Raw genomic sequence first — 16,252 nt, forward strand, 5'->3', positions numbered from 1 at the left:
CTCCAGGGCTCCTGTCACTCACAGCCCTTTTCCAGAAGTTCCAGAGTAGTGGGGGGGAAACCCACAGGGGTAGGCAGGGTAGCTGAGCCTGGTCCAGAATTCCAGCCTGAGAATGACCCCGAGCTTGACTCCAGAATTCAGCGTCCTGTGTAACAGGGACAGCTGTAAGCACATTGTATGTGTAATCTCGCTATCGTTGCAACTGTGAGGTGGCTGAGAGAGGAAAGGGCTTTCCTGAGGCCGCACAGGGCATCAATGACAAGACTTTGCTCTGAACACAGGAGTTTGGGACTCTAGAATTCATTCCCTCAACCACTAAACTACCCTGCCTATGTCAAGTGTCTAAGCTAATAGCATACTTCAAAATCAGGTACCTAAAGAGGGACTGTGACTTATTGAGGACAATCCAGATGTTCTATGGGTGGGCAAGTTCCCTTCTCCTACTTGCTGATTCATTTAATAGCCGCCTTGGCAGCCTTTCCCAAAGTGTGCTCCCTGGAACCCTGGCCCTGTAAGATGCCGCACAGTGGGAGGGTTCCCTAGTCAAGTCAGTTTGGGAAGGACTCCAAAGCCATGGGAGAACCAAGAGAAAATGACCCCAATCTATGGCTTATTCCAAAAGATGCGGGTCCTCCAAGGGGAAGAGAAAGAAACAGCAGAGCAAGAAGGGCTGCCACAGCTGAACCTTGACAAAGAAACTGCATCAAAACCCAGAAGTCTTCTCCCTCATGCCATGCTCCCCTCCTCCCAAGTTCCCGCCTCAGGAATGCACCCATTTGCCCAGGTCACCCTTGACTCCCCTTTTCTGGAGTGCCCCTATCCATCTCTGATGACCCCTGCATTTGTCTCCATCCCGCAGTGGCCACACTCACAGCCACCTTCCCCCCTCGCCTGGCTCAGCCCTCCTCCAGGCCTCCCTCCCTTCAGTCTCTAGTCCAGTCCGCTCAGCTCAAGTAATCCTTCCTCAACCCCTCTGATGACCTCCCTCCCCATTCCAAGCCTTTTTTTTTTTTTTTAGATTTTATTTATTTATTTGTGATAGAATGAGAGCAAGTGAGAGAGAGAGACAGAGCACAAGAAGGGGGAGCAGCAGAGGCAGAGGGAGAATCAGGCTCCCCACTGAGCAGGGAGCCCGATGTGGGACTCGATCCCAGGACCCTGAGATCATGACCTGAGCCAAAGGCAGGTGCTTAACCCACTGAGCCACCCAGGCACCCCCCATTCCAAGCCCTTTAATGGCTTCCCACCGCCTGAGTCCAAACGCCATAGAAGGGCTTTCATAGACCCTCCATGTCTGACTGCCACCTCCCTCCCCTGGGTCTTTTCTAACCATTTCTAACCATGCCCCGTTTCACCCCTCATGCCTCGCCAGGCCACAGGTACACCCCGTTTTCCTTCACTGCTGGGAAAACCACAGGCGTATCAGGAGGGTTGGCATCTTAAATATCTGCTGACATTTCCTGAGCACCTACCATGTTCTGGGTACCCTGATTCATTCATTCATTCATTCATTCATTCTTTCTTTCTTTTAATAATTATTTAGGGATGTCCATGGTCCCCTATGTGCTAGACCTTTTTCCCAGCACCGGGAGAATAATTACGAGCAAAAAGAGCCAAGGGGATGCCTTCATCGAGCCGACAGCTTAGTGAATAAGACAGACCCTAAACAGGTAAACAAGTCTAACTGCTTGCTGCCTTCCGTGCTATGAAGAAAGAGAACGAGGCTACTGTGAGAGCCTGAAGAAGGCTGCTACTTTAGGCAGATAAAGAGGGCCACAGACCTTCTGACTCTGCTCCCAGCAAGAGATGAGATGTTTTTACTTTCTCTGTTTATGAGGTTTTAATATCTCGGGGGCCTCACCATCCTTTCCCAGGGGAGCTAGTTCCTAGAGATGGCAAATGACTTGCCTGCAAACACTCCTCTCCTATACAAACCAACCAATCCAGAGCCCACACTCCAACTCCCTCCTTTGTTTAACTCACACACCAAGTCAGAATTGTTCCCTGCCCTGAGTCTCCCCAGGACTAAGCAATGGGTAACTAAGGACGACCCCTTCAAGAGCCAGTGCAAATTATTCCAACTGTTCGGTGCTCAGCTTGCTCTACTGGTTGACCTGCAACTTCCTTCCCACCTTCCTCCCCATGGAAAATGCATTAAGGCTCTAGATCATGCTTTCTCCGTTCTCCTTCTGCCTCCTGACCCAATGCTCCCCCCATGTGGCCGTGCATGGTATGGCAAGCCCCCTTCTCTAGAAAATCGAGACAAAAATCTCTCAATGGCCTTAGGCTTTCTTTGTTGTTACACAGCCATCTCCATAAATTAAAAATCCCACCGGTTGGGTGCCTGGGTGGCTCAGTCATTAAGCATCTGCCTTCGGCTCAGGTCATGATCCCAGGTCCCTGGGATGGAGCCCTGCTTTTCCCTCTCCCACTCCCCCTGCTTATGTTCCCTCTCTCGCTGTCTTTCTCTGTCAAATAAATAAATAAAAATTTTTAAAAATCCCACTGGTTTTATAATTAAGACCTCTGGGCAGCCGCCATGACTGATGGATACAATATGGCCCCAGAGACGCTGTGCCCTTTCCAGGGGCACAGAAAGAAAACCCCAGCAGTCTCTTGAAGAAACTCACGTGGACAAGAACCAAAGCCCCTGGCCAACAGCCCAGTTGAGCTCCCAGCGAATAGCCAACATCCACCCGTTTGAGTAAGCCGTGGGCATAAACCATCCCAAGATGGATGCTCTCCCTCCTAATGAGCCACCCATGCTGAGCAGATTTCTAGTCATAATAAACGACTGCTGCTGCTTACCAGTAAGTCTTGGGGTGGTGTGTTATGCGGCAGCAGCTAATGGGAGCATACAGGGCGGAGTCTCTGAGGAAGGGACATGTCTGAAGGGAAGAAGAGGGTATCCTGTGAGGAGTGGAGGAGGGAGCTTCCGGTTCAGCATGGAGGATTCAACATTTATCTCCACTTCCTCCCTCTCGAAACCTCATTAAAATGGTGGTAAAGATTTTAGAAGTTCAACAGAGTTGATAAGAGATGAGCAACTTTTCAAGCTAGTGACAGTTACAATTTTTTTTCTTTTAATGTACTCGACAGAGAGAGAGAGAGCACAAGCAGGCAGAGCGGCAGGCAGAGAGAGGGAGAAGTAGGCTTCCTGCCAAGCAGGGAGCCCGAGGCAGGGCTCCATCCCAGGACCCTGGGACCATGACCAAAGCCGAAGGCAGACCTTCAACCGACCAAGCCACCCAGGTGCCCCAAAGCTAGTGACAGTTAAAACTAGAGGGGGGGGCGCCTGGGTGGCTCAGTCAGTTAAGTATCCGACTCTTGTTTTCAGCTAAGGTCATGATCTCAGGGTTCTGGGATTGAACCCCGTGCTGGGCTCTGCACTCAGTGCGGAATCTGCTTGTCTCCCTCTCCCTCTGCTCCTCCCCCACCTCATAACAATTAAATAAACAAACAAACAAATATAAATAAATAAAACAAGGGTAGGGATGGCACCCACAGGAAGCCAGCTCAAAACCCTAGCAAAGCTGAAGTATTGAAGCTTCTAGAACCCTCTGAAAACAAAGGTGTGGGGTGGCCTAAAAGCAGGAAAATTGGTTAAAAGTATCCATGTGAGGCGCCTGGGTGGCTCAGTGGGTTGAGCCTCTGCCTTTGGCTCAGGTTATGATCCCAGGGTCCTGGGATGGAGCCCCATATCGGCTCTCTGCTTGGCGGGGAGCCTGCTTCCCTCTTTCTCTCTGCCTGCCTCTCTGCCTACTTGTGATCTCTCTCTGTCAAATAAATAAATAAAATCTTAAAAAAAAAAAAGTATCCATGTGAAGTCATTAGACTCCCAGATACCACTCCCCACTCCATGCAGTCAAGGGCTGACACCCTACCCCCCAACACTAGATAATGTACCTGGAGAGGCTGAATCAGAGAGCTCTGGACTCCAGGGCAGTAGGACTGGTGGAGGTGGGGCCCCACAGCAAAACAGGGGACTATGTGAAAGACTGCACAACAAATGGGGACACTCTCAGCCCCTCTCCCTGTCTCAGTCCTTAAAGCACTGACAGATGATAGGACATTTCCCCGTTGCGTCACCCTGGGAGGCTCAGTCAGTGAAGCATCTGCCTTCCCTCGGGTCATGATTCCAGGATCCTGGGATCCGTGTGGGGCTCCTTGCTCAGCGGGGATCCTGCTTTTCCCTCTGCTCCCAGCTCGTGTTCTCTCTCTCTCTATTGCTATCTCTATCTTTCTGTCAAATAAATAACATCTTTAAAAAAAAAAACAAAAATGGTAGGGGCACCTGGGTGGCTCAGTGGTTTAAAGCCTCTGCCTTCAGCTCAGGTCATGATCTCAGGGTCCTGGGATCGAGCCCTGCATCAGGCTCTCTGCTCAGCAGGGATCCTACCTCCTCCTCTCTCTCCCTCTCTCTGCCTGCCTCTCTGCCTACTTGTGATCTGCCTGTCAAATAAATAAATAATTTTAAAAATCTTAAAAACAAAACAAAACAAAAAAAAATGGACACCTCCCCAAACCACCAGAAAAAACAAAACAACAACAACAACAAAAACCAGATAAAATGGACCATTCAAGAGAAAAAAAAAAACACAGATTCTGAAACGTGGGGGCCTCCTTTGGATCACTTTATGAAGTGGCTTCCAAAAGACAAGCTCCCCCCCAACCCAGGGACATCACTGGACCCAGAGCCTTGTTCTTTATCATGAACAGGGAGCATCAGACACTGAGGGGAAGACGGTGCCATCACACACTAGAGCTGCTACTGAAAGCCGCCATAGCTTCAGGAAGTTTAGAAGCTGGTTGGCATTATGTTCATGGTTTGAAGTGAGCCCGGGTGGAAGCATTTCCACCATGGAAATAGGCAAAAAGAACACATCACAGAAACCTGAACACTAGGGACAGGTGCCAAAAAATCCAAACCAAATCAAACAAAAATGTGGGAAAAGCCAACTCAGAGGTGGATTGTCATTATAAATCTTGTAGTATTATTTAAATTTTTTAAAATTCAGTTCCCAGTGGGTAAAGCATGCGACTCTTAACGTGGGGGTTGTGAGTTCGAGTCCCATGATGGGTGTACAGAGTACTTAAAAATAAAATATTAAAAAAAAAAATTCAGTCCCAAGACACCTGGGTGACTCAGATGGTTGACCTTTTGCTTTCGACTCAGGTCATGATCTCCGTGTCCTGAGATCAAGCCCCCAGTGAGCAGGAAGTCTGCTTCTCCCTCTCCCTATGCCTCTCACCCTGCTTATGGGCTCTCTCTCTCTCTCTCTCTCTCTCTCTCTCTCTCTGTGTGTGTGTGTGTGTGTGTGTGTGTGTGTATCTCTGTCTCAAATGAATAAGTAAAATCTTTTTTAAAAATTCATTCCCATGTTACACTGCTAAAGCGAGCACTGTTACAAGGTTGCTCCGGGTAACTCTGCCAATATGAGAGATGGCCCCTGGCCAACTAAGAACCAGGTGTGTTCCAGAAATTGGAATATGGCTGGAGCAAAGGGAGAGAGGGGCAGGGAGAGAGGCGGGGATGGGGAGGCAGGCAGAGGCAGATCATGCCTGGCCCCATAAGACTCGGTGAGGACGGTCTGCTTTAGTCTAAGAAAAACAGAGGGTCATTTCAAGGTTTAAGCAGGGGAATGACAGAGACTAATTTGCTTTTCTAAAAGATCTTTCTAGCTGCTACGTGCTGGTGGATTGAAATGGTGGCAGCAGGGCTGGAGAGAAGAGGCAGGAATAGAAATGTGGAGAGATTTAGAGGCAGAACATTTGAAATTCACATAATTTAATCTCCCCAGGAACCCATTTTGCAGACAGAGAACTCAGAGGAGCTCACAGCTAGAAGGGAGAGGGACTCTCCCATACACAGAGGGAAGGGTGCAGCCCTCACCTTCCCCCAGGGCTCCAGCAGGAGAGGAAAACCCCACATAAGCTGTGAACCCCAAACCTTCAGAAGATTTGTCCTCTCTGACCTGGTAATCCAGCTAACCAAAAATAAGGAATCTCTTGCTGTGGCAAACTGTTCATCACAAGCAGTTATTTATAATCATGGAAAACAGAACTAAACTAAGCGTGGAAACACTAAGGAATGGTCAACAAAGCTGTCACCAAGGTGTCAGCGGATACGTGGCAGCTGTTAAGGGTCACGAAGGAGCAGCAATACCTGTCATAGAAGGAATGTCTACTTTGCGTCAGACACTGAGCTGGACACAACTTAACCAGAGAACACTGGAGATAAGCTCTACTAGATGATGAACGTGGAAAGACAGGTGGAGCTGTTGGAGGCTGCAGTGGGATGGTGGTGGGATGATGGCGTGAGCGCACGGCAAGCCCACAGATGTTAGACACCAGTGATGGTTCATCCATCGTGTGAGCAAACTCCAGGTCACCTTAACCCTGACTGGATGCAGCCAGCCCTGACGTCCTCTCTCTGTGCAATCTTGGACCTCACCTCTCACCTCTTTTGTTCCCCTCCTTCCCCTCCTTCAGAGGTGAGTCAGTCCCACAGGACAATTAGTCATTGAACATGATGCCACAGGCATGCAAAGTGTTCTCTTCACTATGACAAAGTGCAATTGGGAAAACAGGAAACTCCTGCCCTCAGGATCCAGTCCTCGAGTGGAAAAAATAGTCAGGATGAGCCAGGTGCTGTGACTGGCACACCCTGAGCCATTCAGCATTCTGCACACCATGGTCCAGGAGCAGAAGGGACATGATCCAGTCACTAATGGGATCAGAACCCAGAGCGGGAAGTCTGTGCTCTCTCTTTCCCACTTCCAGTTTGCTCTTCCTCATCAGCCAGACTTCCCCTAGACACGGAAGAACACCCTAGGGGAAGGTAGAGGGACAACAGCCTTAACAGGCAGCTTGGCCCTCCAGGGTCCCTGACGCCTCCACCTCCAGGCCCCCTCCCTAGAGCCAGCTACACTCATGGCTCATGGAAGCTTCTTCCAACTTCTCCCTTCCATTCTCACGGGCCTCTAGAAGCCTGATAATCCTTACTCGGGGCAAGAGTGATGACCCTCTACATTAGAGTAAGGCAGACCTGAAGTCTTTCCTCTGCATCTAGTCCAGACCATCCTCCTAGAAGGCAGAGGTGGCTGTCAATCCCCTTTATGCCTGAGCTGGGGGTGGATAAGGCTCCTGCCCCATGCCCCCAAGCCAGCTGGGGGCAAAGCTGGGATGCCGCCCCTCTGCCTCCCATACCTCCCAGCCCAGTGTTCTTTCTTGCTGTGGTCCTGCCTCTCCTCCCCACTTCATGCCTCCGAGCTCGGTTTCCCACAGTCTTGGCCCCTTGTTCAAGACTTTTTACACACACACAGACACACGCACTCATTTGATCATAATGAGGCCAAAGTTCTTCGGTCCAGAGTGTCACCTTTGGATTTGGTCATTTGAAAAAAATTCACAGGGCCTGTGTGAGCTAGAGAAGGAACAAGAATGAACCTGCCCCACCAGTGAGCCTTCCCACTCACTGGGCACAGCACAGACCTCTGCCAGGGCTCGGGCTGGCTGGGCGACACACTTCCTGCCCCTCAGCCTGGCGGGCTAAGTCCTCATAGGTCCTGACTCCTCTTCCCACACAAGCTCCTCCCCCTCCACCTTCTCCTGTGGTCCCGAGGCGTTGAATGCTCCCTTCTCAGTCCCCACCCTCTATTTTCCTCCCTCCAGACATTTGCATATGCCGTCCCCTCTGCCCAGAATGCGTTCCCTGGCCTTCTGCATCTGTGCAAATTTTCTCCATCCTCTGAGGCCAGGTCAGGTGCATTGACGGTCCCTCCTCTGGCCCCGAGGTTCCTGGCCTCCCAGCAGGAGCAGGGGACAGAGCAATTGCAGATGAATAAGACAGGAATGGAGCTGCCTATGGGCTGGGACTGGGGGAGATTTGGACGGTGCCCTGGCCAGCCCCCCTGCCCCAGGCTTCCACAGTGCCAACCCACCCGGGCTTTCCCTGGGCCGTCCACCCAGGGCCTCTGCTATGCCGGAGGTGGGGGGCCTGGGTGGGAAGGAGGCAAACTCACCCCATCCCCAATACCATGCAGCCACTCCCAGAGGCTCTTCGTTCCTCCTCTCCACCCCTCAGTTTGCCTTCCAAAAACTGGGACTATCTATATCCTAGAAATTCCAACTTCTTTCCCCCCACACTTACTCTCCTTACTCTCAAAAAGGGCTGCTTGGAGAAGCGTCAAGAAAGGACACAGAGGTGAATCGGGTGCTCCTGAACCCCTGGGGAGGCCCCTCAGGTTTGGCACAGGTGCACTCACCCTGGGCTTTGGCAGCACCGGTTCCTTGACCCCAGTGGGCCGAGGCACCAGCCACAGCCCCCAACAGCCCGGGGCTCCCAAACTTTCTCCCACACTGGGAGGACCCCAGGTGTGCCCAGGGCCTCTAGGACGGCCAGAGAGGGAAGGGCCTTCATCATCCACAGGCCACCAAAGAGTGAACTTGGCCACCAAGGCCGCTGCCGCCTCCAGCTCACCACATACTTTCACTTCCGCTCTGTTTCCTTCTCACAGCTGTGCCCCTGCTGAAGGCATTATCGTCCCAGGGCCCAGGTGAGAAACTGAGGCTCAGAGAAGCTTAGAGAGGGATGTCCAAGAACAAGGGACAGAACATTAGACCCGGACTAGCTCCAATTCCAGGAGTCCCTGGGTGAGCCTTGTTCAGAGCTCCACTGGACTCCATGGAGCCCTCTGTAAACCCACAAGGCAGACACCAGCCCACCCAGGGAGCACTGGTGCAAAGATGTGGACCCCAAGGGCACTGGGCTCCCTGCCATGGAACCCCTCCAGTGCCCATCACCCTGGCTGCCTCAGTGACAGACAGGTACTGGGGTCAAACGGCCCTGGTTCAGATTCCAGAATCTTTCTTACTCACTGTGCACCTCCCCTGCCCCCTACCACCAAACCCCAGGCAAGCCCTTACTCCCTCTGGGCCTCAGTTTCCCTACTGAGAAATGGGGTGACATTAAGAACTACATAGTCCACACACAGCTTTCCATCCATGATCCCACTATTCCCTGAGCCCGGGCGTCTGCTGCCCTAGCCTGGCTGTGCCTGCCTCAGGGAAGAGGCCCACCCTGCCCCTGGCTCTCAGCTGAGTCTCCACCTGGCACACCAGGCCTGGAATGAGCCAGAGCTGAGGGCCAGCCTACACTCAGTGCCAACCGGACACATCCTAGTGCTGGCTAAAGTGGCCGTCCATCCACGGTAGACCACTGGCCCACCTCTGCCTCCTGGTTCTCCAGTTTCCTTCCTGTGCTGGGATCAGCCTGCTTCTACAGATGTGGCAACAGAGGTCCAGAAGAATTCCAGAGCCCCCCAAAGCCAGGATGGATCTGGGATCTGGACCCAAGCAGTTGGGCTAGAGCCTCATTCTTTCTCCTTGAGCTCTGAGGCCCCCCAGCTCGGCCCCTCTGTCTTTAATCAACAGCCCCACCTGAAGATACAGACAGCCTGGAACTCAGCTCCAGATTCGCCCAACTCAGCACCAGCGCACCCACTCACCTGGGTGGGACCCCCTGGGTTCCCCTGGGCCCCTACTCCTGACCAGAAGACTCCCCAGCCCCTGCAGCAGCCAGGCTCTGCAGTCCCTACCTGGGCCCCAGAAGGGGCCGCGGATGCGGCAAATGGGCTCCGGCGGGCACCGTCTGGAGCCTGCCACAGCGCAGCAGCCGGCAGACTTTGGCACCATCTCCTCCTCCCTTGAACAATCATTAACGCTGCCAGAGACCACACCCCCCCAGGAGGGGAAGTATGGGGCCAACTCCTCAGCAGGTGCTGACCATGGCTGGTGAGGGGGCAGGAGGGCGGGATGGAGGCAGCCCGCCCCAGTACTCTCAGGACAGGATGCTCGGGCGCCAGGAGAGAACGCCCGGCAGAACCTGAGCCCAGAGGACCTGGGACCCAGGCCCAGCCCTGGAGCAGGCAGGAGGTGGGGAAGGGGACAACAGAAAGTCCTGACAGGCGGAAAGTGACACCTAGCCCCTTCATCCCCACCAGGCTATAAAGGGCCTCAGTGACAGGGAGCCTGTGGAGAAGGGGAGAGAGTGGTTAAGTCAGGAGAAGGAACTAATAAGCAATCAAATATGGAGATTCCAGAGGGCATCTGTGAGGTTTTCAGAGAAGCGTGATAGCAGTCCTGAACTTGGATAAAGCACTCTCCTGCCTATTGCTAACATTCCCCCTCCCTGAGGCCCTCAGAAGGTATCTCCCTTCCGCCAGGGGTTCATCCACACCCAGGCTGGCTTTATTTTTTTTAATTTTTAAAAAAGATTTCATTTATGTATTTGACAGAGAGAGAGAGAGACAGCAAGAGAGGGAACACAAGCAGATGGAGTGGGTGAGGGAGAATCAGACTTCCCACTGAGCAGGGAGCCCAATGCGGGGCTCAGTCCCAGGACCCAGGGATTGTGGCCTGAGCTGAAGGCAGAAGCCCAATGACTGAACCACCCAGGCGCCCCCAGGCTGGCTTTAAATACCATCCAGGTGCTCAGCAGGGTCTGAGCCCCCACATCCCCCCCCAGCCACACAGCCCCAACATCCCTGCATTGACACAGGAGAAAGGGGACCCCCGGTACAAGATCACCAGCCTCTTCTATGGTGGCCTCTCCTTATGGGTGGGAACCACTCCAGACTCAATAGAAACGGACCCGATGTTACTATGGGTCAGGGGCTTTCAGGGGGATGTTTGCTCACCATCCCCACCCCCACGCCCCCCAAATTTAAAGTAGATTATCAAAGTACACATGCTTTGTGTATACTCACGTTCGCAGCCTCCTTATTCTCATCAGCTAAAACGTAGAAACAACCCAGTGACCATTGACAGATGAACGGATAAACAACATGTGGTGTATACACACAACGGAGTTTATTCAGCCTTAAAAAGGAAGGACATTATCACACACGCTCAAACACGGATGAGCTTTGAGAACATTATGCTGAGTGGAAAAAACCAGTCACAGAAGGACAAATGCTGTATGATTGCACTTACATGTGGTATATAGTCAGATTCACAGGGACATAAGGTAGAATGATGGTCACAAGGGGCTGGGGGAGAGGGAAGAAGTTATTTAATGGGGACAGAGTTGCAGTTTCGCGAGAGGAAATGAGTTCTGTGATGAGTGCCCGGCATTATAAATGTGCTGAATACCTCTGAACTCTACACTTGAAAATAGGGAATTATGTGTTATGTGTATTTTAGCCCAACTAAAAAAGTGGAAAAAAAATATATGCTTCCACAAGCTTTAAAAAGGTGAAGAAACCAGGATGAAGGGAAAGGGTATACGAAACAAGGAGAATATAGGCCTGAAGGAAATCCATAAAATATTTAAATATTTGCCTTGGAGTTCTGGTTGCTTGTCAGAGGTGAGTCCTGAGTTGCACTCCGAGCGTCTTGGCAGGCAAAGGGAAGAGAAGAATATGATCTACTGATCCATTAAGCCCAGCATCCATCCACTAAATCACTCACACACACACACACACACACACACACACACACATACACACGGAGGGGTGCAGGGACAGGGGCAGGGGATGGCGGAGAACCTGCAAATGTCAGGATCTGGGAGCCAAGGCGATCGGAGTTCTGGTAACCGAGAGGTCCTTCCTTCTGTGCGACTCCTAGGAACGGATGCTGCCAAAGGTGGATGGCACTTGACACGACTATCACAAGATGGCTGTTGAGGGGGCACATCGCTGGCCCAGTGTGTAGAGCATGTGACTCTTAATCTTGGGGTTGCAAGTTCAAGCCTCCCATTGGGTGTGTGGATTACTTAAAAATAATAAAATCTTAACAAGGGGGCACCTGGGTGGCTCGGACACTTGGGCGTCCAACTTGATTTCGGATCAGATCGTGATCTCGGTGTCATGAGACGGAAGCCTGCATGGGGCTCTGAGCTCAGTGCCTAGTCTGCTGGAAATTCTCTCCCTCCACCCCTCCCCACACCCTCGGGCTCACTCTCTCTATCTCTTTTAAATAAGTAAGTAAAATCTTTAAAAAACAAAACAAAACAAGGTGGTCGTCTAGAGATTTGGCTCAGTGGCCAGAGAGCCAGGTTCAGTTGTGGTGGAGCAAGTTCCATCACCTCTGTAAGCCTCAGCTCCCCTGCCTGTAAGTCGTGGATAACGTAGGAGACCCATCTCAGAAGGGGGTGGGGAGGGTGAAATGAAGTTCTACATTTAAAGTCCCAAGCATGATCGTGGGATTGAGCCTCATGTCAGTCTCTGTGCTCAGTGCAGAATCTGCTGGAGATTCTCTCCCTCTCCCTCTGCCCCTCCCCACACTCATGCTCTAAACAGATAGATAGATAGACAGATAGATAGATGATAGATAGATAGATAGATAGATAGATAGATAAAATCTTTTAAAAAATAAAGTCCTGAGCACAGTATCCAACACAGGGTAAAATGTCAATGTTTCTGTTGTGATGTGGTGGGCTTTCTGGTAACCTAACTATTAAGAAGGCCAGGCAGCTCCCTGCAGGGCTCCAGGCTCCAGACCTGCCCCAGACCAAGGGAATCAAGGCTCCAGGTAGGGAAGGCCCCAAACCCAAGGCCCTGGTCTCTCTTCCTGCTGTGACACCAGGGGCCAACAGCTCTGAGTCATTGCTCCTGCCCCAAGAGGGCATATCCTGGGCTTCCAGACCTTTGGACAGCATCTAGATGGGCCAGGTGAGGCCTATTCGTGCCCTGCCCATCTCAAGCAGCACCTGTCTGCCTGCCACAGTGTGGACTGAGAAGCTCACTGAGCTCCAGTCTGTGAAAATCCTGTCTGTGAAAATCTGAGTAGGAGTCTAGGATCAGTTTTAGGGAAAGGCAGGCTGCCAGTCAAGGAGCGGGGCTAAGAGGCCAGGATGTGGATTCAGATGACTTGGGTCCTAACCCTGCCACCCACTGACCAGCTGGGGGCCTTGACTATCTTCCTGAACCTCAGTGTCCTCATCTGTAAAATGAGTGTAATGGCAGAACCCAACACAAAGGTTTATTATAAGGGTTAATCAGGTAGGTGCAGTTCTCTTGAGCTTACCCACTCTCATATCAGGAGAGTGTACTTTTTGGTTTCATAGACCTTCCCGCTTGTGTTACTCGTCCCCTATTTGGAAAAAAAAAAACAAAAACAAAAAACCCTCAGGGAATACAGGGAAGCACTTAACACAATAGCAAGAGATAGAGATGTGCACATGGTATAGTGATTCAGACACACACCAGGGCTCTGTCCTAGCCACTGTTCTAGGTGTGTGGGTTCTTTTTTTAAATTTTGTTCAGAAAAGCTTCCCATTGCCTGTCTTTGTTGGCAACCTACTGTCTGCACCCACTATGTGCCTGGAAATTGATCGAGTTGAAATCAAGTCCTCACTTGCCTCCAGCTAGCTGGATGACATTGGGCAAGTCACTCCTCTCAGACCTTCCCCTTGTTCATCTGCATCATGGAGACACCATACACCTCCCCTTCCCACCCCCCATCCCTGCCACATGGTATAACCTCAGGAGTTGAGCTGGAGAGCCTGAACTGGGAGTGTCCATTTGCTGTGGCTGTGTCCAAATCCTCCTCAACTTCCCAGTCATCCCTCTACGCTGCACACAGCTTTGCAGAGTACAAGATTTCTTCCTTCCTCCATTCTACAGCCCAAGAACAGCCCCTCGGTGTCAGAAACTCACAGCCTCCAACCCTAGAGAGAATTTAGGACCCAAGAAACCAGCTCCTCCCCAACCCCAGACCCCTGAGCCCCTTTCCCAGACACACATTCCCTCTAAAGTACCCTTTCCAAGTGGCTGCTTTGTCATGCTTGCATGCCTCCAGTGATGGGGAGCTCACCTGCTTACATGGCCTCCACTCCAAGACTCCAGCCATACATGTCTCACTGAGTTGAGAGCTTCCCTGACCACTTCCATCGGGTCCACCTTCTGAGAGTACCAGATCCTGCTTCCTGTCTTCCAGAGCTTTCCCTCTGGAGCTTTCCCAGGCCCCTCCAGCCTCTCCCCACTAACAACAGAGGCAGGAGTAGCGGCCATGCAGACCTAGGTTCACATTCCAGTTCTGTCCCTTTTCTGGCTGTGTGTCCTAAGGAAAGCCACTCTCCTCCTCTGAGCTTTATTTAGCTTCTGCATCAGGAAAATAAGGGAAACGAATCATGTGGCTATTTCCTTTCAGAAGTTTCACTAACCTCAGTTAGTGGAGTTCTGAGATGGAACATAACGCCTCTGAGCCCTCTAGGAATGTGACTTGATGCCTCATGGTCCTGCTGGGTCTCCTTGACACTTCGGTGTTCTTTCAACAGACAGGGATTGAACACTTGCTTTATGCCAGACACTGTGCTTGGTTGAAGGGGACCAGGTATTCCTGCCCCACAGAGGAATAATCTGAATGAGAGCAGAGTAGGCCAGGCCAAGAGGAAAAAAGGGAAGCCCAGGCACACAGAATAGGGTGTACAAAATCCCATTCCAGAAAGAGCCTGACCCTTGAGGGGAGCTGAAAGACCAAGACTGGAGCACAGAGGCCATTTGTTCAGAAGACTGGGTTTCAAAAACGATTGTACATTTATACAGAGGAATACTATTCAGTGACTTAGAAACATCTCTGTGTCCATGGCAGTATTATTCACAGTAGCTGAGACCTTGGGAAAAACCTAAGTGTCCATCAACAGATGAATGGATAGAGAAGATGTGGGATATATACACAGTGAAATAGTATTCAGCCATTAAGGGGCGCTTGGGTGGCTCAGTGGGTTAAACCTCTGCCTTAGGCTCAGGTCATGATCCCAAGGTCCTGGGATGGAGCCCTGAATCAAGCTCTCTGCTCAGCGGGGAGCCTCCTTCCTCCTCTCTCTCTGCCTGTCTCTCTGCCTACTTGTGATCTCTGTCTGTCAAGTAAATAAATAAATAAAATCTTTAAAAAAAATAAAAAATTAAAAGTTAAAAAAATGATTCCACATATTAATGACATGATGCAATATTTGTCTGTCTGGCTTGTTTGACTTAGCATGATGCCATCCAGGCCCATCCATGCTGTCACAAATGGCAGGATTTCCTTCCTTTTTTTTTTTTTTTTTTTAAAGATTTTATTTATTTATTTTTTTGGCAGACAGATCACAAGTAGGCAGAGAGGTAGGCAGAGAGACAGGCAGAGAAAGAGGAGGAAGCAGGCTCCCCGCTGAGCAGAGAGCTTGATCCGGGGCTCCATCCCAGGACCTTGGGATCATGACCTGAGCCTAAGGCAGAGGTTTAACCCACTGAACCACCCAGGCGCCCTAACTTTTAATTTTTTTAAAGCTTTTATTTATTTATTTTAGAGAGAGAGAGAGAGCACGAGCAGGAGGTGCAGACGGAGAGGGAGAGAGAGAGACAGACTCTCAAGCCAACTATGCACGTAGCAGAGCCTGATGCAGAACTCGATCCCAGGACCCTAAGTTCATGACCTAAGCCGAAACCAAGAGTCGGATCTTAACCCACTATGCCACCCTGGTGCCCCTATACGTGGAATCTTAAAACAAAACAAAACAAAACTGAATATGTAGAAACAGATTGTAGAATGTGGTTGCCAGGTGCCAAGGGCTGGGGCATCAGGGAAATTGGGTGATGTTGGTCAAAGTGTACAAACTTTCAGTTATAAGATGAGTAAGTTCCAGGGATTTAATGTACAACATGGTGACTACAATTAACAATACTGTATCTTATTTTTGAAAGCTGCTATGAGAGTACAGCTTTAATGTTCTCATCTTAACAACAACAAAATGGTAATTATATGAGGTAATGGATGCATCAACCAATGTTATTGTGGTAACATTTTGCAGTATATACATGTATCAAATCATCAAATTGTACACCTTGAACTTACACAATGTCCTATGTCAGATATATTTCAATAAAGCTGGAGGAATGATGGGAAGTATCAGACTACTCATACACACAATAGATAGGATCTCAAAAACATGAGGACCACTGAAAGGAGGCAGTATCTACAGAGCCAGCCATTCCATTGATCTGAAGTTCTAAACCCATGTAACTAATCTATAGTGACAGGAACCAGAGGAATAGTTATGTCTGGAGGGAAATGACTTGAAGTAGGTAAGAGGGACCTTTCTGGGGTGATGAAAATGTTCTCAATCTTGACTGGAGTTTTAGTTATACGGAGGCATACATTTATGAAAAGTTCACTAAGCTATACACATAAGGGCTTGTGCATTTTAGCGTTTATCTGTAAAATATATTCTAAATTACGCCTTACTGTAGATGTAGTTCTGATGAGGGAA

The 16,252-nt window shown here is 50.4% G+C and overlaps 1 protein-coding gene across 5 annotated transcripts in view; it reads right to left on the bottom strand.

Moving 5' to 3' along the window:
- CDHR2 (cadherin related family member 2) overlaps positions 1–9,691 on the bottom strand; it is a 35,329-nt gene extending 25,638 nt beyond the window's left edge. Inside the window, exons 1-3 of one of the 5 annotated variants that reach the window (XM_004737535.3) lie at positions 9,600–9,661; positions 2,809–2,888; positions 66–145 (exon numbers count right to left, since the gene is read on the bottom strand). The gene's annotated coding sequence lies outside the window, so the exon portion shown is untranslated. Of the gene's footprint in view, positions 1–22; positions 146–2,808; positions 2,889–9,599 lie in introns of all 5 variants that reach the window. The other 4 variants (XM_004737532.3, XM_004737540.3, XM_004737534.3 and 1 more) reach the window with 4 other exon arrangements.
- Positions 9,692–16,252: the final 6,561 nt, after the last annotated feature.

This window comes from Mustela putorius, unplaced genomic scaffold (assembly GCF_011764305.1).
Source record: "Mustela putorius furo isolate JIRA1106 unplaced genomic scaffold, ASM1176430v1.1 tig00000145_pilon_pilon_pilon, whole genome shotgun sequence".
In the NCBI taxonomy this organism is placed as follows: domain Eukaryota; kingdom Metazoa; phylum Chordata; class Mammalia; order Carnivora; family Mustelidae; genus Mustela; species Mustela putorius.